This window comes from Pristis pectinata, chromosome 33 (genome assembly GCF_009764475.1).
Source record: "Pristis pectinata isolate sPriPec2 chromosome 33, sPriPec2.1.pri, whole genome shotgun sequence".
NCBI classification, from domain to species: Eukaryota; Metazoa; Chordata; class Chondrichthyes; order Rhinopristiformes; family Pristidae; genus Pristis; species Pristis pectinata.
In genome coordinates this window covers 8,931,497-8,956,816 of record NC_067437.1, presented here as the reverse complement: position 1 = coordinate 8,956,816, position 25,320 = coordinate 8,931,497, and the positions used below count along the sequence as shown (strand labels likewise).

At 44.8% G+C, this 25,320-nt stretch overlaps 1 protein-coding gene across 1 annotated transcript in view; it reads left to right on the top strand.

Moving 5' to 3' along the window:
- LOC127585467 (potassium voltage-gated channel subfamily C member 1-like) overlaps positions 1–21,797 on the top strand; it is a 202,438-nt gene extending 180,641 nt beyond the window's left edge. Inside the window, exons 5-6 of the transcript XR_007958511.1 lie at positions 15,075–15,222; positions 21,732–21,797. The gene's annotated coding sequence lies outside the window, so the exon portion shown is untranslated. The remainder of the gene's footprint in view (positions 1–15,074; positions 15,223–21,731) is intronic.
- Positions 21,798–25,320: the final 3,523 nt, after the last annotated feature.

Here is a 25,320-nt window from a genome sequence, read left to right as displayed (position 1 = left end):
GGAATCTTGGTCAGCATTGACCAGTTGGGCCAAAGGGCCTGTTTCCAAGCTGTATGACATGCAAACAGTTGAAAGCCAATATCTTGATAAACATGTGCCCGGTGTCCCTGGAGAGGGAGCACATGCTTCTTGGAGACATTCTGTGGCCACAGGGACAGGAATGCATCCTGGAGGGTAGGGATTCCATTTTAAGTTAAATTTTATAAATAATCTTATTTTAAAACAAAATAGAAAACAAGTTAAGATAAACACACACAAAAACAAAATAGGGGCCTAGGGATAAAAGCCAAAAAGCATTGATTCCATACAGAGCAAAGCTTCATCTAAACTGTCCCATCAAATTGCCAAGGGTATGTAAAGCAATATAAACTTAAGATAAGATTATTTATTAGTCACATGTACATCAAAACACACAGTGAAATGTATCTTTTGCGTAGAGTGTTCTGGGGGCAGCCTGCAAGTGTAGCCATGCTTCCAGTGCCAACATAATATGCCCACAACTTCCTAACCCGTACGTCTTTGGAATGTGGGAGGAAACCGGAGCGCCCGGAGGAAACCCACGCAGACATGGGGAGAACGTACAAACTCCTTACAGACAGTGGCAGGAATTGAACCCAGGTCACTGGCACTGTAATAGCGTTACGCTAACCACTACACTACTGTGCCTGAATGTCCACTAAATGTCCTGAACATTATTCCCCGGCCTAGTGTTACTTGTGGCTGTCTGTGGAATTTTGTACATTAGACAGCCACAAGTAACACTAGGCCGGGGAATAATGTTCAGGACATTTGACTGCTTGGGTGACGGACAGCCCATTGACAATTTGTGATCAATCAGGAACAGTTTGGTGCTGTGAGGTCTTGTGATCACCAGCGGTACTGATGTTGCACCAACACAATTTCATGATGGACTTTCACAATCTTACTCTGGAGACGGTTTTTAAGAAACAGGGTGGATATGGGACAGAACTACCTGTGCAACGTCCTATCAAACACTTCCAGGGAAGGTTTAGGATAAAGTTTTGGTTCTGTTGTTCATTGGGAAAAGGTTTGCAATGAAATGTTAAGCTTGGATTGGCTGTGCTTGTTCCCTGAAGTGAAGGGTTTGCTGTCTTATATATTTATGTTCAAGGAAGAGTCTGGTTGAATCATTTCTAGTTTCACTGCAGAAGACTCAGTGCTGCAGTATCAGCCCCTTCCCCCATGCACAGTGGGAATGAGTTAGTTATATTGCTGTTGTTGTGTGTACTGACCCGAACCCTCATCCCCATCACAGCCCAGGGTCCCTGTGGATAAGTTGGGATAAATATTGCAGCCGTGGAACAAGACAAACCATCTATTACCTGAGACAAGGGATTTTGTTCTGCGCAGAGGGGTTAAACTGTGTCAGTGAAAAATCACCAGACAAAATGTTCCCTGTCCTGTAGTCTGATCCAGCCGATTCCTCATTCATTGTATCTCCTATCTCTCTCTCACTCACAGTCACCTCCTGCTCTTTCATTCACATTCTCTCTTACTCGTTCTCTCTACCTCATTCAGACTCTCCTTTCTTTCAGTAACTTCTCTCCTTCATTCATCCTCTGAGCTATTTTCTTGTCCACATTTCCTATCTTTCCTCCCTCTCTTATGCTTCTAATTCCCATGCTTTCTCTCCTCATGGTCACACTCTCTACATCCTCTCTCTTTCTCACCTTCTCCCTCTCATTCACATTCTATCTGCCTCTCTCTCTCTCCCTCATTCATGCAGTCCCATCTCCTCCATCTCATTCACCGTCACTCTCTATCACTCTGCGCTCTCTCATTCACGTTACATCTCCTCTCCTTTCTCTGCCTCAATCACGTTCCTCTTTGCACTCTCACTAATGCTGTCTCCCTCTCCTCTTTCTCTCTCTGACCTCATTCCCACTCTCTCTCTCTCTACTCCATCTCCTATTCACATTATCTCTCTCTCCTCTCATTCTCTCATTCATAATCTCCCCCTCTCTTTCACATTCGCTCTCCACCTCTCCTTACTCTCTCATGTTTTCTCTCTCTCTCATTCACATTGTCTACCTCTCTCCCTTCTCTCTCTCTCTCTCATTCACATTCTCTCTCCTCTCTCTCCCATTCATGTTCCCTTTTTCTCTCTCCTCCCTCTAATTACCCTCCTCTGTCCCTCTCCTTATGCATGCTGGACCCAGCCCATGCCTCACATTCACTCCCTGCATTCTTGTGGTCTTACTTCCCTTTTAGTGTCAGCGTGATGCCTAACAACTATCCGGCCTCACCGCCGTGGCCCTTTGCAAAGCAGAATGATGGCTGGGCCACAGGCAGTGGAAAATGAGTCTCCACCAATGCACTGCTCTGATGATGCTGCCAAAGAACTTCTCTGCTGTTTATAAATGTCTCTGGTGTCTGGGGAAAAAATTAAAAATAATACATTTACTAAAAACATGCCTGGAATAAAACATCTTAAAATATTTTAATATTAGTTTAAATATAGTAAGATGAACCAGTTACACTTATTTACATTTTGAGTGTAAGTTGCTGACCCTTTTCAAATGGATGGGAGAGGTGCTGGATGCACCAGCTGAATAAAATCAGACTCCCTGGTCAGGACATCACAGAACATCCCCAGAATCCAGGGGAAGAGCAAGAGGTCAGTTTTGTTGAATGCAATCTGGCCCACAATCTCCTCTCTTTTTCATTCACATTCTCCATACCTCCTCTCGTTATCACATTCCCTTCATCTCCTTTTATCTTCTCCTTTCACCATCTCCTCTTCTCTCTCTCTTATTCTTTCTCCCTCTCTCAAAACAAAAGTGAAGGAGAAGCATATTATCTGAATGGCCAGGGGTTGCAGAGCTGTAAGGTGCAGAGAAATCTGGGAGTCACAAAAGGCTAGTATTCAGGTACATCAAGAAATTAAGAGAACTAGAAGAACTAGTTAGTTTGAGTCACGATAGGTTGAGTGAGCTAGGTCTTTGTGTAGCAGTTAGCATAACACTGTTTCAGTGCCAGCGACCTGGGTTCAATTCCAGCCGCTGTCTGTAAGGAGTTTGTATGTTCTCCCCGTGTCTGCGTTGGTTTCCTCCGGGTGCTCCGGTTTCCTCCCACATTTCAAAGATGTACGGGTTAGGAAGTTGTGGGCGTGCTATGTTGGCGCCGGAAGCGTGGTGACACTTGCGGGCTGCCCCCAGAACACTCTACACAAAAGATGCATTTCACTATGTGTTCTATGTACATGTGACTAATAAAGATCTTATCTTATCTTAGGATGAGAGGTGACTTGATAGAGGTGTACAAGATGATAAGAGGCATAGATCAAGTGGACAGTCAGAGACTTTTTTCCAGGGTGACAATGGCTAACACAAGGGAACAAAACTTTAAGGTGATTGGAGGAAGGTATAAGGGGTCAGGGGTAAGTTTTTAAAAGAGAGGGTGGTGGGTGTGTGGAACGCACTGCCAGTAGAGGTTGTGGGGGCAGATACATTAGGGACATTTAAGAGACTCAGATAGACACATGAATGATAGAGAAATGGGGGGGGGGCGACATGGGAGGGAAGGGTTAGATAGATCTTAGAGCAGGATAAAATGTCGGTACAACATCATGGGCCGAAGGGCCTGTACTGTGCTGTATTGTTCTATGTTCTATGTTCTAACTAGCAGTTATTGCTCGGGGAATTGAATACAAAACTAGTGTAGTTATGTTTCATTAACGTAGGGTACCAACGAGTCCTCATCCGGAGTAATGTGTGCAGTGTTGGACTCCTTTTCTGACTACTTTGGAAGCAGATCAGAGAACATTTACTAGACTTAACCTAGAATGGGTGGGTTCTCTCACCAGGAAAAGTTGGGCAAAATAAGCTTGTATCTGCAGGGGTTTAAAAGAGGGGGAGGTGATTGAACCATGTAAGATCCTGAGAGGTCTTGACAGGGTAGGTGTTTCCTGCTATGGGAGAATCTAGACCTGGGGGTCGCCGTCTAAAATTAAGGGATCGCAACAGAGATAAGATTTTTTTCTCTCAGAGTGTCATGAGGCTTTGGAATGCTCTTCCTCAAAAGGGCAATGGAAACAGAACCTTTGAGTATGTTAAAGGTAGAAATAGATAGATGCTTTCTAATCAAAGGGGTGAAACGTTACTGGTCTAACCAGGAAGGTAGAGTTGAGGTAACAAACAGATCTTATTGAATGGCAGAGCAGGCATAGGGACAGAGTGACCTACTCCTGCTTCTAATTCACATGCTCACATTCACATCCTCTCTGTTTCCTCATTCATGCTATCTCTCTCATTCACTTTTTGCATCTCCTCTCTTTCTGTCCCTCATTCACACATTCACTTTCATTTACATTCACTGTCTTCATGTCTCTCTGCCACCTTGTCTCTCTCTCTCTCTCTCTCTCTCATTTACACACCATTGTTTATGGTCCCAGAATCATCTCTCTCTCACTCCCTACTGTTTTCTCTGCCTCCCTATGTCTACCCACCTCCCCATCTCCCTTCTCCTTATTCTCTGTAACTCTTCCCTTATTTGACAACTCTTCACTTATTTTTTTGGTCTCTTTGTTTATTTTCCATTTTCCTTTCTCTCAATATTCTCTTTCCATCTCCACTTTCACTCTGTATATCTGTCACTTCCATTTCATCTTCTCACAGTTTCTCTGAATTGTTTTCTGTTCATTCACATGACACTCTCTTTTTCCGCTGACTTGAGTTTTTGATGTAATTGAGTAAGTGGAACAAAAATATTTCTATATTCTTGACCTTCACGTACACTTTCTCCTTTCCACACATGTAGACACACACGTCAACACCCACAGAAAAGCACACACATACACACAGAGAAACAAACACATACACACAGAAACACATACATACACACAGAAACAAACACATGCACGCAGAGAAACACACATATACAGAGAAACACACACATACACACAGAAACACATACAGTACATACACACAGAAACACACACATGCACGCAGAGAAACACATAGATACAGAAACATACACATACACACACATGCATGTGGAGAAACATACATACACAGAGAAGCACATGCATACACACAGGAAACTGCACACATAGACATGGAGAAACACACATACACACAGGGAAACACACACATTCACACAGAGAAACACACATATACACCCAGTGAAACACATACATACGTATAAAGAAACACACAGAGACACAAGAGTTTCTGCAGCTGCTGGAATCTGCAGCAACACACTCAAAGTGCTGGAGGAACTCAGCAGGTCAGGCAGCATCTATGGAGACTTTTCAGGTCGAGACCCTCCGTCCAGTCCTGATGAAGGGTCTCGACCCAAAATATCAACTGTTTATTTCTCTCCATAGATGCTGCCTGACCTGCTGAGTTCCTCCAGCATTTTGTGTGTGTTGCTAAATAAACACACAGATGTATTCTGAAATACATAGGCAAATGTAATACATACAAAGTCATACCAGTACACATGAGCACATACACACATTCACATAAATAATCAGAGACAAACAGACCAGATAGAGGAGTACAGACAAATACATGTACAGACAGAACATTCATACACAGATGCAGCCAGAGGGAAACACACACATACACACAAAGGAACACAGACACACCTTTACATGCGTAACACAAAATAAAAATACAGGCAGCCACACACAAGACACAGAAAGACAGAAATATACACACGTACAGACACAGACACAGATGCACATGTACACACAGACACATACACAAAAACACACGAGACGTAGATACACACTCGTACACTGACAAATAGACTATATGTATATGCAGGGAAGCACATACAGAGACACATACAACAAACAGAACATATCGTGTGTGTGCGCGCGCGTGCGCGCACACACACACACACGCAAAGACAAAACACGTACACTGAGACATTAAACTGATATAAAGGGAAAGGGAACGCTACATTTCTGACCACTGCCCTTCACTGTCAGGTTGTGGAAGGGTCTTTAACTGTTGGTTCTTTCATGTGACTCCAGCTGTTTCTAGTTCCCCCAATTTTGCTCAATGTGAACACTGACTGGGGGCACTTTCAGAAAAGAGAAAATTTACAAAAGCTTTCAAAAGGGCTTGGAGCTTCCTGATTCGATGTGACAGGAGGCTACAAACCAAATTCAATCCTGAGCAAAACGTCACAAGGAAGGCAGGCACCTTTCAAAAGCTCTACAAATCATTTTTGATATTGAACTATCGGCAACAAGGCAGAAGGGTGATGTTTGCTTACTGAGTCCTGATCCAGGGATCCCGTAAAATTAATTTCACGGAATGCCACTTAGCAGCCCCTGACGGAGGCATTGAATCTTACTTGGTCTCTATTGGCAGAGAGATCCTGATGGAGCTCGAAGAGTTAATAACTGTGTCGACAACCTTTGCTGACAACCTGCCCTTATAATCAATGGGCAGTCTTCTGGCTTCAAGCAAAAAATTTGCATTTATTTTGTGTCTTTTGTGACCTTAGGATTTCACTGCAAGGGATGCAGTCACCATTTTGCACACAGCAAGATGCCACAAACAACAATGTGATGGCAAGCAGATAATCCAGGTTTTAAGTGAGGGTGGTTTAAAGGTAATTATTGGCCAGAAAAACATTTGTCTTTGATAAAAATGCCACCCAGTCTTTACATCTACATAGCAGTCAGTGTAACACATCCAAAGGTGTATCATGGATAGTACTGAAGTTTTCGTTAAGCTCCACTTACAAAACAATTACAAGACACAGGAATTTTGCACAATGTCATTTGATTTAACTTTAACAACAAGGTGATGCTTACATCAGATATGCATTCATATTTGTTTTACTCATGATGATGTTGCTACATCCTTTGAGCCAATGGCTTACACAACTGCAGTAAAACTCCAATAAGCCAGCAACCTATTGTTTGGAAATCCTGATGGTGTGGCATCTGGCTCACTCGTTAGTCTGGAACATGAGCTGGAGATCCCGACTGCAGCTGGCACTGGGGTTTGGACTGTGGATCAGATGTGCATTTGGAGCTGGGATCCAGAACAGCAGGGGTCAGGAATGTGGGTAAGTCTGCAGCTGGGGTCAGGGTTCAGAGTTCCTTGTATTTCTCACTGGGCTCACTGGAAATTTTATTATACCACCGTGTCAATTGTAAAAAAAAAGTGAAATTAAAGTGTGTTTGGGTATTGACTGGTATTGGTTTATTATTGTCACATGTACTGAGATGCAGTGAAAAGTTCCATCATGGGTACAGCCCTCCCCACCATCAAGGACATCAACAAGAGGCGATGTCTCAGGAAGGCGACATCCATCATTAAGGACCCCCACCATCTGGGCCATGCCCTCTTCTCGATGCTGCCATCAGGCAGGAGGTACAGGAGCCTGAAGACCCACACCTCAAGGTTCAACAACAGTTTCTTCCCCACTGCCGTCAGGTTCTTGAACCGACCTGAGAAACCCTAGCAGTACCTTGGACTATTTTCCCTCAACTTACACTAATGTTGCTTCGTTTATTCTGTCTTGTAAGTTAGGTATAATTTATGTCAATTTAAGTTTATGTAGTGTATGTTTGTCACATTTGTAACATACTGTGCTGCTGGCATTTATACCCTGGGTATGTGTGCCCATGACAATAAACTTGAACTTGAAGCATTTGTTTGTATGCGATCCAGACAGATCATTCCATACAAAAGTACATCGAGGTAGTACAAAAGGAAACAAAAAACTGAATGCAGAATATATTGTTACTGTTACAGAGAAAGTGCAGTGCAGGTAGACAAATAAATGATGAGCTAGACTAAGAGATCAAGAGTTCATTTTTATGTTATAAGAGCTCCGTTCAAGAGTCTTAGAACAGTCATAAAAGGAGTAACGTCAGATAGATTGAAAAATCTGCCGGACAAGTACCATCAAAGTCCCAAGGGTGCTAGATTACTGAGGTACAGTGAAAAACTTGTCTTGCATACCGCTCAAACAGATCAATTCATTACACGGTGCATTGAGGTAGTACAAGGTAAAACAATAATAAAATGCAGAATAAATTTATACAGTTACATAGAAAGTGCAGTTCAGGTAGACAATAAAGTGGATTGTGAGGTCAAGAATCCATCTTATTGTACCAGGGGAAATTTCAATAGTCTTATAACAGTGGGATAGAAGCGAGCCTGGTGGTACGTGCTTCCATGCTTTTGTATCTTCTGCCCAATTGGGGGGGGGGGGGGGGGAAGAAGAGAGAATGTCCAGGGTGGGTGGGGTCTTTGATTATGTGGGTGGGGTCTTTGATTACTGAATCCTACTTTGGAGACTTGAGCACGAAATTTCAGCTTGGCAGTGCTTCACTGTTGGAGATGCTGTCTTTCCGACCTTACATTAGACTGCTGCCCTGTTTTCTCTCTTTCCCAGTTCTGATGAAGGATCTTCACCTGAAATGTTAACCCTGTTTCTCTTTCCACATTCACTGTTTGACCTGCTGAATGTTTCCAGCAATTTTCTGTTCTTATTTTAGTCCTTTTCACCCTGTTAGATGGACATCAAAAAATCCCCTTCACCAACTTCAAGCCACCTATGATTCGAAGTCACTAAAGCTTGGTCATCATCTCCTTGCTGTTCATTGGAGCTTGCTCTGCAGGAAGTGGCTGTCACTTTTCCAACAATACAGTGGTGATCTCACTTCAAAAAAGGGCCATAAAGCACTTTTGGACATCCTGGAAGGGATGAAATGGGCGTTATAGAAACTCAAACCTATCTCAGCGTGAGAAACTATCTAAAAAGTGCAAGAGGCTAAGTGGTTGGATGGATGGGAAATCTGCCCTTTGACCTCAGTACTTCTGGCCTGAAACACAAAACATGAGCCTAAGAAATAAAAAAGCCTGCGCCGTTGAATAAGATCCCAGGTAAGTTGACCTTGGCCTCAACCCCTGTCTCCTGCTTGGTCGGCCTAACCTTTCACTCCCTGAAAGTCCAAAGATCCATCCTGAATGTACCCAGTCCTTCAGCCTCCACACCTCCAAGGACTTATGGACCTCCAAGAGAAGAAATTTCTCTTGACAAGAATCTTAAACGGCTGCCCTTATGCCTTAATGAGAGCTACCGGCTGCATTTCATTGCGTTTAACATTGCACTTCTTCCTCCCGCTCCTCCCCTCCCAAAGGTGCCAGAAGGGTCAGTTTCCAGCTGTCTAATTGTGGCCATGTTCCTACTACCTTCTCAAGGGCAGTCAGGGATGGGCAATAAATGCTCTCCTTGTCAGTGACACCCACATCCCATAAAAAAAATGAAGGCGTAGGTCTTTAGAACTATGAGAGAGTTTGATAGAATGGCCTTTGAGAAGGCACGTTGAAGACCCGTACTAAAGGTCACAATTTTGAGCTGGTCACTGGTAAATCCAGGAAGGGCTTCTTATTCCAGAGAGTGGTGGGCATGTGCAACTCAGTCCCACAGGGAGTCATTTAGGTGAATATCAGGGATGATGTTAAGGGGAACTTGGATAAAAACATGGAGGAGAAAGGAGTAGGTTTCCCCTTGATAAAATAAGATAAGATATCTTTATTAGTCACAGTGAAATGCATCTTTTGTGTAGAGAGTTCTGGGGGCAGCCTGCAAGTGTTGCCAAGCTTCCGGCGCCGACATAGCATGCCCACAACTTCCTAACCTGTACGTCTTTTGAAATGTGGGAGGAAACCGGAGCACCCGGAGGAAACCCACGCAGACACGGGGAGAATGTACAAACTCCTTATAGACAATGGCCGAAATTGAACCCAGGTCGCTGGCGCTGTAAAGCGTTACACTAACCGCTACACTACCATGCCTGCCCTGCATCCTGTTAAGCCCCTCCTTAGAACCTTATCTGTTTCAATAAGATCATCTCTCAACAAGTGAATATAAGCCCAGCTGTTCAGCCTTATCCTGTGAGACAACTCCTTCATCCCAGGGATCAGCTAGTAATCTTTCTCTGCACTGCGTCCAAAGCAAGTATATCCTTCCTTATAATGACCAAAACTGCAGGTATGGTAGATCCAAAGCCCAGTTGCAGCAAGACCTCCTTGCTTCTGTAGAGGAATGCCTTGCAGTTCCAGTGACCCAGGTTCAAATTTGATCTTCGGTGCTGTCTGTGTGGAGTTTGCATGTTCTCCCTGTGACCAGGTGGGTTTCCCCCAGGTGCTCCAATTTTCTCCCACATCCCAAAGACTTGTTGGTTAATTGGCCATCATAAATTGCCCCTACAGTAGGTGGAGAATTAGTGTGGAGAAAATAGGTTACAGGGCAATATGGGGGAATGAGATTGATAGGATTGCACTGGGATCTAGCATAGACTCGATGGGCCAAATGGCCTCCTTCTATGAACATACGGTGACGTGAAGAGATAAAGAGGGGTTGGGGAGGGATGGTCAATGCTGGCATGTGTTACCTGGGCCTGTTTCTCCATGTAATGCTATGTTGGAACATTGACCACTGAAAGCCGGCAGACAATTAGTCAGAATGACACATGGATTGATGCTGAATGTCACAAGAGCTTAGTGCAAAAAACAGGGAACTGCATCTGAAACAATGCGGGCCAAAATGCTGGGAGACACAAGAACATTTGAATCTGCCACTAAATAGGGTTGCAGCATAAACGTTTGGCCAAATCTTTGACACGCACAATATAAATAAAAAAGTGTAAGCCATGTATATCTATTACACCTTTCTGAACCTTTATGGCCTCCCAAAGCACTTTATAGTCAATGAGGGCAGGCACGGTAGTGTAGTGATTAGCGTAACACCATTACAGCGCCAGAGACCCGGGTTCAATTCTGGCCGCTGTCGGTAAGGAGTTTGTACGTTCTCCCCATGACTGTGTGGGTTTCCTCCGGGTGCTCCGGTTTCCTCCCACATTCCAAAGACGTATGCGTTAAGAAGTTGTGGCCATGCTATGTTGGCGCCAGAAACGTGGCGATACTTGCGGGCTGCCCCCAGAACACTCCACGCAAAAAGATGCATTTCACTGTGTGTTTCGATGTACATGTGACTAATAAAGAAATCTTATCTTGTCTTATCTAACCTATTGATGTGTGTTCACTGCTGCAAGATAGAAAATGCCATAGCCAGTTTATGCACAGCAAATTCTCAGAAAATGTAATGTGATAAGCCAGATCATCTGTGGTTGCAGTGTTGTTTGGGAGATGAATATTGGCTGAGACACTTGGGAAACTCCCTCCTCTTTAGTTCAAAGTGTCCTTTTAGATCTACCCCAGGGGAAGGCAGTGCTTTGATTCAACGTCTCATCCAAAAGATACGAAAGTCAGGACTGTGAAGGGATGCTCCCTACAGACCTGGATGAGTAGCATGCCAACAACTCTCATGATGTTTGACAGCATCCAGAACAAAGCAGCCTGCTTGATTGGTACCCTGTCCACCACCCTAAACATTCATTCCCTTCACCACTGGCACACACTGCAGTTACTCGTCCAGGCCACCTGATAGCACCAATAAGGACAAGGGCATGAAGTGCAGGAGAACACCACCACCGACAGGTTCCCCTCCAAGTCATTCACCCTTCTTTCTTGGAAGGATATTGTTGGTCCTTCATCGTCACTGGGTCTAAATCCTGGAGCTCTCTGCCCACTATGGGAAGACCTTCTTCATAAGGACCGCAGCGGGTCCAGAAGTGGCTCACCACCACCTTCTAGAGGGGTAGTTAGGGATGGTCAATAGATGCTGGTCTTGCCAGCAACATCCATATCACCTTACAACACAGAAGTAGGCCACTTGGCTCACCAATTCTGTGCTAGACCACTGAGCAATCCCCTTCCCTCGTTGATCTTCGCTATACAGGTCCTCCCCAGGTTACAAACACCCGACTTGTGTACAGCCCGTACATATGAACGAGCATTTGGGAGACCGGTGGGATGCATTTGCCGGCTGTTGCAGGGCTGCAGGCATCTACTGCCGGGTGAGAACTCAGTTCGTGGCACCACTATTGCATCTTGCACAGAAATCTGAATGGTTGAGTTAAACGCCCTGGTTTAACTACACGTTGCCCTTGGTTGGCCTTTGTTTTTATTTAAATATGCTGCTGGGTGGCCACATTTCCAACTTGCAAACTGTCTGGGTTACAAACAGTTCTCAGGAACAGATCCCTGTGGTAACCTGGGGAGGACCTGTAACCTATTCTCCTCATATACCCATCAACTCTCCTTAGATTCTGCCACTGACCTACACACTGAGGGCAATATACAGTGGCCGATTAACCCGCCACCCATGTGTTTGGGATATGGGAGGAAACTGAGCACCTAGCCAGCAAAATTGAAAAGAAAAAAAACATATGAACTATCAGTTAACATCTCTATAGAACTCTGGTTAGGCCACATTTAGAGTATTGCGTGCACTTCTGGTCAACTCACTATAGGAAGGATGTCGAGGCTTTAGAAAGGGTGCAGAGGAGGTTTACTAGGATGATGCCTGAATTAGAGGGTATGTGCTATCGGGAGGCTGGACAAACTTGGGCTCTTTTCTCTGGAGCGGCAGAGGCTGAGGGGTGATCTGTTGGAAGTGTATAAAATTATGGGGGGCATAGATAGGATAGACAAGCAATATCTTTTTCCCATTATTGAGCAATCCAGTACCAGAGGCATTTAAGGTGAGAGGGGGTAGGTTCAGAACAAACATGAGGGGTACGTTTTTTACTGAGAGAGTGGTGGATGCCTGGAATGCATTGCCTGATAGGGTAGTGGAGGCAAATTCATTGGGGGCTTTTAAGAGGGGCTTGGATAGGCACTTGAATGAGGGATATGGGCATTCTGTAGTTAGGAAGGATTAGCTATGTCAGCACAACATTGTGGGCTGAAGGGCCTGTTCTGTGCTGTACTGTTCTATGTTCTATTTCTATGTTTATCTCTGATTGTGCAGCATCCCCTCACTGCTGTACTGGAGTTTCAGCATGGATTTTTCTGCTCAGGTAATGAGTTTAAATCGCTGCACTGGGACTTAAATTCACAACCATCAGACTCGAGCAATCGTTGCCACTCAAACCATTGGGCACACAGGGAAGTGAATGATATCACTTGATCCAGATACAAACTTTGTTCTAGCCTCGCTCTATGAATTGTGAAGGACAGTTCGAGGGTCTATAATTTTGACTGCTGTAATGAAGCATCAAATAGAGGCAGCTCCTGAATCTTTGAGAAACAAAGGACTGCTGATGCTGGAATCGAGACGAAAAGCACAATGATGCTGGAGGAACTCAGCAGGCCAGGCAGCATCCGTGGAGAAACTCTGAGAAACTCTTCAGAATTTCTCAACTCTACTGAGAAAGTCTACAGCACATGAAGCTCCAAGTGTCATGTTCTGCTGTCATGTTACACCTGTAAAGCCCTCCTCAGTGAATGGTAGCAGAAGGATCAGAAAGACTCCCAGGGCCAGGATATGGACACTTCTGCAATGGCACCTGTTCTGGTGAACTGTCCGAGGATGGACCACATGTGGTTCTATGTGAGGTTGTTGTCAATGGAAAGGACCAGGACGAGGTGGATGGACACAAGGCTAGCAAAGGTTTTACCCATGGGGAAGAGACTGTAGATATAGGGCATGTGTTAAGAGACTGTAGATATAGGGCATATAGGGATCTGAGGGAGACCTTTTACACCCAGTGAGTGGTGAGTACTTGGAATACACTGCCTGAGGGAGTGGTGGAAGCAGAATCACTGACAGCATTTAAGAGGTGTCTGGATGAGCACTTCAATTGTTTATATATTGGAGACTGTGGGCCAAGTGTTTGAAGATGGGATGGGTGCCCACTGGTTGGTGCAGATGTGGTGGGCTGCATGATCTGTTTTCATGCCATGTGACTCTATGACTCTATAGGCGCATGGAGCAAATCAAGTAAATCGAGGATTAACCGTGGGGTGGGAAATGAAAGAGCCAGAAGAGTGGGAGATCATAAGGAGGGTTGAGTGGAGGGTTGGCTGCCAGCATGGTTGCTGGGGAGGGGTGGATGGGATAGGAAGATCGATGGGTAGATGTCTCAGGCTGAGGAGTGAGAGGGGTGGTGTTTGTGAGGGCCATTACTGGCTCAGAGGGGCAGTACTCTGAGGAGAGGCAGCTCACATGGGTTCTACCTTAGCTGGAAGGGTGAACATCTTCTTCTCCAGGGCACAGAACACTCACATACAAATGTCGATCCAAGTTCGACTTGCAATAATCTTAAAGTCATTGAGAGATACAACATGGAAATGGTTCCTTTGGCCCATGGAATCTGCACCAATCATCGACCATCACTTACAGTCATGCTAATTTATTCTCCCCACATGCTCATCAGCTCCTCCCTGGATTCTCTCACACCCTTACACACCAGGGGCACTTTACAGTGAGCAATTAACCTGACAACCTTTGAGATGTGGCAGAGACCAGACCACCGGGAGGAAACCCACACAGTCACAGGGAGAACATGCAAACCCCACGCAGACAGCACCCGAGGTCAGGATTGAACCTGGGTCTCTGGGGCTGTGAGGCAGCTGCTCTACTAGCTGCACCGTCTTGACTCAGTATTTCTCTCTCCATTAGAACATCCTGACCTGCTGGGTGTTTCCCATAGCCATGAAATTTACAACTTTTTACTTTCCTTCATTTGTATTATCACTCTAGAACCGTCCTCATTTGGTTGTCTGTTCATTTTCTCTCTCTCTCTAACTTCTCCCATTAACCATCAACCAGTTAGTGGAAGTAGATATATTTTTGAAAGACTGGGGAATTGAGGGCACAGAGGAGTTGAGGCCTTGGGTAAACCATTCATGATCATATTGATTGGCAGGGCAGGCTTGAGGGGCCGAGTGGCCTACTCCTGCTCCTGTTTTCTTGTGACCTATGCAAATTATCCAACAAGAACCCCAGTTTCACCCTATCAGAGATATTCCATCCCTCCTCCACCTTCTTAAAGCTAAAAGCTAACTTGTGTTTCCTAAACTTAAAGCTAACTTGTGTTTCCTAAACTGAAAGCTAACTTGTGTTTTCTCTCCCAGTATCAGACCTGAAATGTTAACTTAGTCTCTCTCTCCACAGACGCTGCCTGGTCTGCTGAGTGTTTCCAGCATTTTCTGGTTTTCTTTCAGGTTCCCAGCATCTGCAGTTATTTGGTTTTCATCCTTGATGGGTTTGCAAGAAGGAGTTGCTTGACATTGGATACCCAATAATCGGGGTCGACAAGCTGTTCCCAGCAGGTTCCCACAAACACAGTACGAGCAGATAATGTATTTTGATGTAAGTATTGTCTATGCTAAGGAAGAGATTTGCCAACTCTTCCGGTACTGGGACCATTAACACCCAAGTGACTGGCAGACAGGGGCTTGGTTTAAGGTCCCATACAAAAGATGTGCTGGTCCTAGCTGTTACTTATTATAGTTAGATTCCACTATGAATCACCAGTATTTAGCAGTAACTGGTCTTAAAGGTCATCTAAGTACATTCAATGGCCACAAATCAATGCAGAGTGAAACAAACCTTTCAGGCCTTGGCGAATGTTTAATTGTCCTTAGGGGCAAAGTCATTTCTTTAGTGTAAAACCAATACCATTTTAGTTCATTGTGCCAAACTCTCACAAAATAATTACTTAAAAATTAATTGGCTGTGAGGAACCTTCATTCTTATTGATTCATAAAAACAAAACCCAAGGTTCCTTTGTAGAGTGCTGGCTACATGGCAAGCATCCAATTAGCTGTGCATTATACTCCTGTGTCGTCATGTGAAGGCTGAGCAAAAGGCTGAGCCAATCGCCAGCTCTTGTTGAGACTTTGCGATGCCCCACACGGTCGCTGGTACATGTGGTCGGGTTGGGGGTTGGGTGTGGTTCTTGCTCTGAATAAGGCAAAACTACTTTTTAACCACACCTTGCACTTCAATCATTTTTAACATAAATTATATCCAGAGTTATTTACAAAATAAGGGTTACTTGACACAGTCCCATCATGCAATCCCAGGGCAGAGACGGTATGAGTGAGATACAGAGTAAAGCTCCCTTGACACTATTCTGTCACATATTTCTGGGGTGGGCAGAGTACAGGTTAAACACAGATCAAGGGTTCCTCAACACCATTCTAACAACCACTCCTGGGTAAATGCAACATGGATTAGACATGAAGTAAAGCTCCCTTTGCACTGTTCTGTCACACACTCCTGCAGCAGAGACAGTATGGGTTTGATACAGAGTAAAGCTGTTCAGACACACACTACCAGGGCAGGGAGAGTACGGGTTAAGTACAGAGTAATGATTCCTCTATGTTGTCCTATCATACACTCCTGAGCAGATACAGCAAGGGATAGATACGGGGTAAAGCTCCTTCTACACTGTACAGTCAAACATTCCTGGGGCAGGGATAACACATCGGATACAGAGTAAATCTCTGTCTATGCTGTGCTGTTAAGCACATCCAGATAAGGGGAAGCTTGGGTTAGGTACAGAGTACAATGTCCTGTGAAACTCCCATTCAGCATAACTGTAGCAGGGGTTGGATGCAGAGTTAAGCACAGTTCCATTTAGTACTCCACAGGCAGTGTGCACAGTTAGATACAGAGGAGCCTCCTCTTTATTCCGTCTTGTCAAATATTCATAACTAACTGACAGTGAACAGGCATCAGTATTTCAAGAGCTGTATTTAGTTTGCACCATATTTGAGTCTGAAGAAGCAGAGAACAGAATAAAATCAAAACAAGAAACTAGGAGGGGAGGAACCAGGCAAGATTCTTTAACCAAAAGTGCAAGAGCTGTTGGTATGAAAACCCATTGAAGCAGGCAGTACAATTAGATGCACTTTGGGAGGGAGAGATTGGGGGCATTTGGTGGGTGATCTATGAAAGAAGGACTGGATTTTTGATATGTAAATAACATTGTAGAACCACAAAAATGGAATAAATTCACAAGAGGCCCCGAAAAGTTTCTGTTGCAGAGATGTCAATAAACAAACGTCAAAGGTTTATGGCAATTGCAGAAGGATTAAGGGGAGCTGGCATCAGACATCAGTGGGGTCTGAAAGGGTGCTGACAACATATTTAAAACGTAGCTGAATGAGCTGTTACCTACAGCACTATGGACTGAGAGATGGGAGTGGGATTTTACTGAACTGCTCTTGCTTGGTTGACATGGGCATGAATGGGCTGAATGGCCTTCTTCTGAAGCGCAAAATTACTCGGGTTCTGTGACATCCATCATGTCAGGACAATGAATGCCAATCAACCATTTGACCTTGTGGGCTGTCATTGGCTGAGGATCTCGAGTGATCGGGATCCGATGAGACTCCCTTGTATTCTACTCATTCAAGGGCACCTTGAGATAATAAACTCAGTACAGATCTAGGACATGACTTCATGTCAAAATCAAATACTCCAATTGAACACTGAAGGAGCATAAATCAACTTCCATGTTATTCTCTCTACTTAGGGGCTATCCTTAAAGTTGCATCTCTGTAGCACCTTTCTAGACCTCAGAATGTCACAGAGTGCTCTACAACAAGAGTTAGATATGGGATAAAGCTCCCTCTACACTGTACAGTCAAACACTCCTAGGGCAGAGATAACACAGATTGGATACAGAGTTAATCTCTGTCTATGCTGTCCTGTCAAACACATCCAGAGAAGGGGAAGCTATGACATCACTACCGTAATGCAGGAAATGTGGCAGAAAAGTGGCGCACAGTAAGATCCCATATGATAACGATCAGACCACTGGCCTTGCGAAGATGCTGACCGAGGGATAACTATTCACTCCTGGGGTATCCCTTTAAGATATGCCTTGGGATGTGAGCAAGTTAATTTCCTGTCTCACCCGACAGTGTAACACCCCCTCAGTAACCCCACAGGTAGTTTCTGGGCTGTATTTTAGAATTCACAACCTTCTGATCCAGAGGTGAATGCGACAGCTTGGGAAAACCCTGCTCACCGGATCATTCAGGGAAGGATCAGCACATTGACGTCCACAGTCCTGGTGTAGTAATGCCAGCTCAGGCAAATGAACAAGGTGCAGGTAAGCAACTGCAGCACTGTGGGAGTGTCCTCTACAGGGAGGGGAGGACATGAAAAAGAACCAACAACATTTAGCACCTCTACTAGAAAGGGTTAATTCAGCTGCTCACAGGATGACGGGACTCACAGTGTATGATCTTGCCTTTCCTCCTTAGAGAACTTCTATTCCTCCTCTTCATCACCCCTCCCCAGGAACAGGGTTTAGGAAAAGTCAGGAGGTGTAGGGGGAGAGGTTGTGACCAGGAGGAGAGGGCTAGTTGAAAGGCGGACTGGTGCAGCAGCGCAGGTAGTAGAGCCCCTGCCTCACAGCTCCAGAGACCTGGGAACAAACCTGTCCTCTGATGCTGTCTGTGTGTGGAGTTTGCACGTTCTCCCTGTGACTGTGTGGGTTTCCTCCAGGCGTTCCCCTTTCCTCCCACGTCCTAAAGACGTGCAGATTGGTAGGGGCAGGCACGGTAGTGTAGCGGTTAGTGTAACACCATTACAGCGCCAGCGAGCTGGGTTCAATTCCGGCTGCTGTCTGTAAGGAGTTTGTACGTTCTCCCCATGTCTGTGTTGGTTTCCTTCGGGTGCTCCGGTTTCCTCCCACATCCCAAAGACGTACGGGTTAGGAAGTTGTGGGCATGCTATGTTGGTGCCAGAAGCATGGCGACACTTGTGGGCTGCCCACAGAACACTCTACGCAAAAAGATGCATTTCACTGTGTGTTTCAATGTACATGTGACTAATAAAGATATCTTGTCTTAATTGACCACTGTAAGTCACCCCTGGTGTGTAGGCGAGTGGCAGAATCTGGGGGATTTGATGAGAATGTGGGGAGAATAAAATGGGATTAGTGTAAATGGGTGGTTGATGGTTGGCATGGACACAATGGGCCGAAGGGTCTGTTTCCCTATTGCATCTCTCTGAAACTCTATGGTTAGCTGGAAGCAAGGTCACACAAGGTAATTATTGAGATAGCAGCAAGACCTGTCAAATGAAGTCTACTGCAATATTTTGTAATACCGAGGGCTGAGAGAGGAGATACTGGAGCAGCCTGCCTGAGCAGGCAGAAGTGACACTCATCCCGAGGCCGTTAATAGCGGCAGCCACCTCCTCCTGCACCAGTCCGTCGCACTGCCCAATTCCACAGGCTGCCATCCATTGAGAGGAGTCAGTGGCCAGCAGTAACAGTCCTAAGGGACAAACCAGGACACTATCTGATGCCAGGGAAAGGGCCATTTTGGTATTTGGTATTGGTTTATTATTGTCACTTGTACCGAGGTACAGTGAAAAACTTGACTCACATACCATTCATACAGATCAATTCATTACACAGTGCAGTTACATTGAGTTAGTACAGAGTGCATTGAGGTAGTACAGGGTGAAAACAATAACAGTACAGAGTAAAGTGTTACAGCTACAGAGAAAGTGCAGTGCAATAAGGTGCAAGGTCACAACAAGGTAGATCGTGAGGTCAGAGTCCATCTCATTGTATAAGGGAACCATTCAATAGTCTTATCACAGTGGGGCAGAAGCTGTCCTTAATTCTGGTGGTACGTGCCCTCAGGCTCTTGTATCCTCTACCTGATGGAAGAGGAGAGAAGAGAGAATGACCCGGGTGGATAGGGTCTTTGATTATGCTGGCTGCTTCACCAAGGCAGCGAGAGGTAAAGACAGAGTGCAAGTAATGTCTCCCGGATTGATTGTTATGCACACTTGGGAATCAGGATCAACAAGACATAGAAAGGGTGAGCGGTCTTTTTTCCAGGGTTGGGGAATCAAAAACTAGAGGACGTAGTTTTAAGATTAGAGATGAAAGGTTTAATGAGAAGCCAAGGGGCAACTATTTTACATAGCAGGTGGTGGATGTATGGAACCAGCTGCCAGAGGAAGTGGCTGAGGCAGATACAATAGATACATTTAAGAAATATGTGGACAGGTATATGGATGACAAGAGTTTGGGGGGATATGGGCCAAGTGCTGGGAAATGGGATTAGCTTGAATATACATCTTGGTTGCATGGAGGTGAATGGGCCGAAGGGCCTTTTTCCGTGCTGTATGACTCTATGACTCTATGAACGGCAGTTGTCAGCTGCCTCTGCCTCCTCATCGAGAAGATGGTGGTGAGCCACCACAGTATGCGAGGTGGTGTGACTCCCACTATGCAGCTGGTTCTGTGGTTTGGATCTGTGAGATGATGAAGGAACTGCTGTTTATGTGGAGGTATCCATCTGCTTAAACTGAACTAAACTGGAAAACTCTCGACTGTACTAACTCGCCCAAATACCATATCTGAAATCACCACCACTGCCGCCATTTAAGGGTTAACCAGGTTCTGCTGGCAACCCTCTGGGGCGGCATTGTGGGCTCGGATAATTGAAAACAGAAATCCAGTGGTACAGCAGTGAGGGAGTGCCACAGTTTCAACAAACCTCTTGTACGATAAAGATGAACTTCTGATCTCTCAACCTACTCGTATTGGCTCTTGCACTTTATTTGTCCACCTGCACTGCACTTTCTCTGTAACTGTAACACCATATTCGGCGTTCTGTTATTGTTTTACCTTGTACTACCTCAATGCACTGTGTTATGGATTGATCTGTATGGACGGTATGCAAGACAAGTTTTTCACTGTACCTCGGTACATGTGACAATAATAAAACAATTCCAATTCCAATTCCACTGCACTTTCTCTGTAACTGGAACACTATATTCTGCATTCAGTTATTGTTTCTGTACTACCTCGATGTACTTATGTTTGGAATGATCTGTCTGGACGGCATGCAAACAAAAGCTTTTCACTGTATCTCGGTACTTGTGGCAATAATAAACCAATTACCAATTATCTTCCCAATGAGGTGGCTCTTCTGGCACCATGCAGCACAGTGGCACAGCTAGTGAGCAGCTGCCTCTTATCGCCAGAGACCCAAGTTCAATCCTGACTTTGGGTGCTGACTCTGTGGAGTTTGCATGTTCTCCCTGCTACCACGTGGGTTTCCTTTGGGGGCTCTGGCTTCACCCTGCATCCCAAAGACATGAAGATGAGTGATAGAATCTGGGAAGAGTTGATGGGATGGAGGAGAAAAGATAACAGGGAAAAATTAGTGGGGGAATGGGATAACTCTGTGAGCTGACATAGACCTGATATGCCAAAATGGGAGTTAATGGGAACGTGGGGAGAATAAAATGGGATCAGTTTAGATGGGTGCTTGATGACATGGACTCAGTGTGACAAAGAACCTGTTTACGTGCTGTATGACATTATGAAATCTGAGTTCCCAGCTTCCCTCTCAGCTGTGTGTAAAAGATCTCATGATGCTGTTTCAAACAAGATCTCCCTCGTGTCCTCAACAATGTTTATCGCTTATCCAAAACCACTAAAACAAAGATCTAGCCCACATTGCATCATTGCTTGTGGGAGCTTGCTGTGCACAAATATTTAGTTGTCTCTAAAAATTGAGAGGCATCATGAAAGATGATATAAAGTCATAGATACAGCAGGGAAACAGGCCCTTCGGCCCATCGAGTTCATGCTGATCATTAAGCACCCGTTTACACCAATCCTACACTAATTCTATTTTATTCAGTGCTGAGTTTGAGAGGGTTGAGAGCTTCAGGTTCCTAGGACTGAACACCGTCAATGGCCCGTCCTGGTCCAACCAGGTGGATGCCACAGCCAAGAAAGCTCACCAGCGCCTCTACTTCCTCAGGAGGCTAAAGAGATTTGACATGTCCCTGTCCAACCCTCACCAACTTTTATCAATGCACCATAGAAAGCACCCCGACTGGATGCCTCACGGCTTGATATGGCAACTGTTCTGCCCAGGACCGCAAGAAACTGCAGAGAGTTGTGGACACAGCACATCATGGAAACCAGCCTCCCCTCCATGGACTCTGTCTATACTTCTCGCTGCCTCGGGTAAGGCAGCCAACGTAATCAAAGACCTCACCCACCTTCGACATTCTCTCTTCTCCCCTCTCCCATTGGGCAGAAGATACAAAAGCCTGAAAGCACGTACCACCAGACTCAAGGAGAGCTTCTACTATTGAACAGTTCCCTAGTATAATAAGATGGACTCTTGACCTCGCTATCTACTTGTTGTGACCTTGCACCTTATTGTCTACCTGCACTGCACTTTCTCTGTAGCTGTGACACTTTATTCTGCATTCTGTTATTATTTTACCTTGTACTACCTCAATGCACTGTGTAATGAATTGATCTGTATGAACAGTATGCAAGACAAGCTTTTCACTATACCTTGGTACAAGTGACAATAATAAACCAATTCCAATTCCAATTTATGTTAATCCTATTTTTTTCTCCTCACAAGCCCCCAAATCCTCCCGGATTTACCACTCGCCTACATATTAGGAGTAATTTACAATGGCCAACTAACATATCAACCTGCACAACTTTGGGATGTGGAATTAAACTGGAGCACCCAGGGGAAACACACACAGTGTGCAAACTCCACACAGACAGCACCTGAGGTCAGGGTTGAACCAGGATCTCTGAAGCTGTAAGGTAACGGCTCTACTCTCTGTGCCACCGTGCTGTCCCTAAGTGTAGAACTCATTAGTCAGGGCGAAAAAGGAACAGAAAATTGGGTTAAGGAGAAAGTCAGAAAAAAAAACTCCCCAAAAACATTTCATAGGGGTGTGAATGTTGGTGAAGGGCAGAGGGAGGGATGCACATGGATATTTCTGGGATTTCTAGCTCTGGAATTTTGACAGAACGTTTCCCTCTCTTCCCTCACTCCAGAGACAGCCATATAGCAAGAAAAGAGAAATGATCCCACAGCTGGACTCTGATAGGGAGGAGAACAAAGAAGAGAAAAAAGGTCAGGAAAATGATAAATCATAAAAGGCAATTAGATAGTAAATTGTAGGGTTGTGGGGAATCCTACTGGTGAGTGGACTAAATGAGGTAGTTCTTTCAAGTGCCAGAACAGGCACCAGTCTGGCCTGGTTGACTGTGTGATGTTTGCCAACACTGGGAGATTCCCTCCCAATTCCAACTTGTCCGTCCCACCCTCCTGCCATTCATCAACTGGCTAGCCAATTGGCACAGGGCCTTACTGCATCAAACAGGCTCCTGCTCTCTTGATTGGATGCTCCTTGACTGTCAATCAAATAGTCTCTTACTTTTCAGTTCTCCCCCCCCCCCCCCGCCACTTTTTATAAATTGCAAATCTGAAGGGTTAATCACCAAAACAAAAGAAGAATGGTTAATTTTTACTCAGAGCAGTTTCCGGGAAATTAAATTTGAATTCTTGGGAAGTTGGTAACCTAAGCAAAATGTGTCACAAATGCCACGCTGAGGTGAATGAATTAATGGTGAACAATAGTAAATTTTTGCAACAAGGATGGGTTAACAGAAATCCACAGAAATATATTCTAAAAGTTAAATTCCTTTTACAGATTGGAAGGGAAAATAGACTAAATCTTGAAGGTATCTGTTCCACCCTCCTGGAACATGTGCTCCCCTCCCTGCTGAATAGCTTGCTGAATGTCAGCCATGGGAATATCCCAGAGTGAGTTATCTAAGTCTTTGCCCCATTGAGTTGTATCCTGGGATAAATCGGGAACTCTAGAATTGGGAGAGGAGAGCAGAAGAGATGTGGAATGGTCTTGGGTTTGCTTCAAGCCAAACAGAAAGGCCAAAAGCATTGAATTAAGTGCAGTCAAGTTAGGATTATGCAATTCACAGGGGCCTATCAAAAAGTGTATTGCTGTTTCTCAGTCCGCACTATGTATAATTCATGAGGAAGTTATTGGAATGGAGCGTTGAATTAAATATAACGTTTGTGCACTGTGAATTGAAACCTGTCGATGATCATTCTCCCAATCAATGCACCACATGACAACACCTCAGGGAAAGCTCTCTCTCTCTCTCTCTCTTTCTCTCTTTCATTCCTTTGTACCTTCCCCCATTTCCCTTGCTCTCCCTCTCTATCCTTCCTTTACTCTCTCTATCACCATCTCTTTCATGCCTCCTCCCTCTCCCTCCATTCATCTCTCCCTCTCTCTCATTCCCACTCTCTCCATCCACTCTCTCGCCCCCTCCCTTTCTCTTTCATTCTCTCTCACACTCTCACTTTCCTCTTTTGTCTCTCTCTCTTTCCTCCCTCTCCAATTTGGTCAATTCTTTCTCTTGTTTCTTCTTTCTCTGTGCCCTCTTACTCTCTCTCTCTCTCTCTCTCTCTCTCTCTCAGTCTCTCTCTCTCCATTCCTCCTTTCCATCCTTTTGTTTTCTCACAACTTTATTTTCTCTTCCTCTCTCTTGATTACTCACACTCTGTTTCTCCATTATCACTGCTTCTCTTCCCCACACATCTCTTTACCTTTTTGAGATGTTTTCCAAAGATAGAAACCTCTGGCAGTGCCCTGTAAAATCTCAAGAAATAAAGTCCATGGCTCTTCTGCAGATGACATCTAGGAATAAAATCAAAGGAGCATTAAAGAAAAAATTGTAATTTCTCTTTTTTATTTGAGTATGAGAGAAAATAAAAGGTTGTTTGATAATCAAGAAGAATCCAATTGTGATAAGTAAGAGTTTGCATGCTTTATGATTGGGTATGGAAATGATGAGCATGTTTAGCGTCCAGTGATGGGAGTGTGGGGGTGGGGCAATTTGGAGGGAGGAAGTTGCGTGATGAAGGATCCAGGAATCCATCCACCAGAATTGAGAAGCCGAGGTGGGATCAGGCCCAACTCTCTTCTCCCTTTGGATTCAACAACCAAGTCAAAGTTGCCAGCTTCTGATCAGTCCAAGACAGCACCTTCGAGACACCAGAGGATGTGATAAACTATATCTGAATGTGGACCTTGCTGTTGCCCTCTCCCTCTTGCATGGTTTCACACTTTGCTTCCTATGGCTGTTCCACTGTGCAATGAGTCTTCAATCTCTGTCTCTTTCTCTACCCATTGCTTATCTAGGTTTGTCCAAGCTTCCTTCCTTACTCTGACCGATTCTCTTCTTATACAGTCACACCCACGAGCTCCCACCCCCTCAAAGATCTCTATCACACCATTTCTCATCCATCATCTGCCCTGCACTGGCCTCACACATTCTGTTTTAGCAACCCCCACTGCCTGTATAGTGTGCCCTCAATACATTGCTGTGTCTCACTGTCTCTCTCACTGCCTCCTGATATCACCCCCAAACCTGCCTGCTGTCCCTTACGCTCTCTCTCCACCTCTCTTTTTCTCCTCATCTTTCTCACATATTCTTTCTCTCTCTCATTCTTTTTCTGTGACCCACATTCTTTCTCTTTCTCTCTCATTCTCTCTCTCTCTCATTCTATCGTTTTCTCTCTCTCTCATTGAAAAAAAATCAGCCTTGATTGAATGGCAGAGCAG